Here is a 2,306-nt window from a genome sequence, read left to right as displayed (position 1 = left end):
CTTAAGGGAACAGGCTGTTAACTTCCTCCCTGCCGTCCGCCATTGATTTGACGAACCAAGCATTGTGCCTGGGATTGTCCCGGGCAGCGCACAACAGACCAACGGCTCAGTCGGGGCAGGGGTGACTTGGAACCACGGGCTCCCAGACTCACTCTGAGCTCACACTCTAGGCGTTCGCGTCTATACTGCAAGCTGACCCGAAGGAGGCTGAAAGTTTAGACATATGCCATCCTGAGGAGGTGCCCTTGCAGCGAAGGTATGTCAGGTGTCGTGACTTTACGAAGTCCAGTGTGCCGGGCTGGGTACCGTTGTGTGGATCCGTGGATCCATGTGGCCTGGAAACCGCGTCGTGCAGGTGCTTGGTGAGTTGGGTCGGGGGTGGTTGGCTTCCCGAACACCCGGAAAGCAACGAGAGCCAAGTTACAGGGCATTGAAGCGAACACATAGCCTCTCAATAGCCAAGTCGACTCCACCTCCTCGCAGGTCCCGCTGGAAACCTCTCCCGGTGGTAGAGCCACACCGGAGAGGGCTAACGGAGTATCGGCGCCCGCGATAAAGCGGGTTAAACCAGAGATAACAGTAGGCCGCAGAGCCGGATCCCTCAACTACCAGGAAACACGGTGGGTGATAGCAGCCCAAAGTGCTACATCGTCGTGAAGCTCCACACGACGTTGTTCGAAGGAGCATCAAATAAACATGACAGACACAAATAGAAACAAAGCCTCGGAGGCGGGCGATCTCGTCCCCGCTTCTGGCGAGATCGATTCCGCTGCCTGTGTGGTAAAAGCGCGAAGAGGGGGTGACGGCGTCTGCACAAAGCGAGTCCTACGGACGCCGTCAGAAAGAAAGCGATGGGACCTGCCTGACCAAGATGAGGCACCTGACGAAGCCTCGGAAGGGGAGGGCGCCGGTCCCGTGCCCTCCACGAGCCGACAGGGGACCACAGCTGACAAACCGGCCAAGTCAAAGGAATACGAGATTACAGTACCATTTACAAGGCGCAGCTGCCGTAAGTGTGTGGAGAGCGGCAAAGGAAACTTCAGGGCACTCATCCTCAAAGATGAGATTGAGCATGCCTCTGAGCGCCATAAGAATGAGGTGGTGGTCTTTAAATGTGAGAAATGTGGCAAGAAGTACGATAGGAAGCACCCAGCGCTATGCCACGTACCAAAGTGCACTGCCCCAAGACCACCACCAAATAACGGACATACATGCTCCAAATGCGGACGGGTGTTCGCGACCAAGATAGGCTTGTCGCAACACGAAAGGCACGAACACCCGGACGTTAGAAACGCGGCCCGAGCAGGCGGGACCGCGAGAAAAGAACCGGCACCTCGAAGGCTCAAAATATTTAGCGAAGAAGAGGAGAGGTTGATGCTGGAGCTAGAGGTGCGGTTCAAAGGTGAAAGCAGGATGGCCAGCCTAATGACAGAACATCTTCCCGGAAAAACAAGCAAGCAAATAAGGGACAAGAGAGCGACCGCTTCCTACAAAAGGCAATTGGAAGCAAGGCTGGCCACCCTACAGGAAGAAGAACAGGAAGATGAGGAGGTGGAAGAAGAAGCGGATGAAGAGCAGGAAAATGATGCGCCCGAGGAGGTGGACGAGTTGCCTATCCCTCCCAGGGATCCGCCGCATCAGCAAGAAGAACGGCCCCACGAGATGGACGACGCAGAACCGTCACTCGTGGGAAGAGCCTAGGACTCTCTCACGGATAGGGAATGGAGAGAGGGAATAGCGAAGAAAGTATTAGAAGCCGAGCCACCAAACGCTATTCCACCCGAGGCTGCGGCTTGCGTCCAGCTGCTAAAAGGGGTCCTGGCAAGAATAGCAAACGGCGAAACAATTGACACATATGAATACCGCGTGGTAGACAACAAGGTCCAAGAACTCTTCACGAAAGGGGACGCAGCTGGAAAGGAGAAAAGGAAGAGTAAAAAGAAAACCGGCAGCCGCAAAAGGTTCAGGTACGCCAGGACCCAAGAGTTGTACAGGGAAAATCCAGGCCTTCTAGCCAAGTATGTGAGAGAAAATATCGACTGGACCAAGAACCAGGAAACCAATCTCGAGACAGTTGATATCAAGAACCTGTACAACTTACTCTGGGGCAGTAAACCGAATATCGAAACCCCCAACTTTGGAGATCCGGAACCAGAGAGGATACTGGATGACATACTATCTCCAATTTCCAGAAAAGAGGTCAGAGGCCGGGTCGCACGCACAAAGACAAATGTGGCGACGGGCCCGGACGGGGTTGCAAAGAAGGATGTAACCCCCCCGATATAGAATGGAAATTCTCAGGCTCT

The sequence above is a fragment of the Vollenhovia emeryi genome, unplaced genomic scaffold, assembly GCF_000949405.1.
Source record: "Vollenhovia emeryi isolate VEMERY1.0 unplaced genomic scaffold, V.emery_V1.0 DF939791.1, whole genome shotgun sequence".
Taxonomy (NCBI): Eukaryota; Metazoa; Arthropoda; class Insecta; order Hymenoptera; family Formicidae; genus Vollenhovia; species Vollenhovia emeryi.
The sequence above is the reverse complement of the archived record's forward strand: the minus strand, read 5'-3'. Positions refer to the sequence as shown.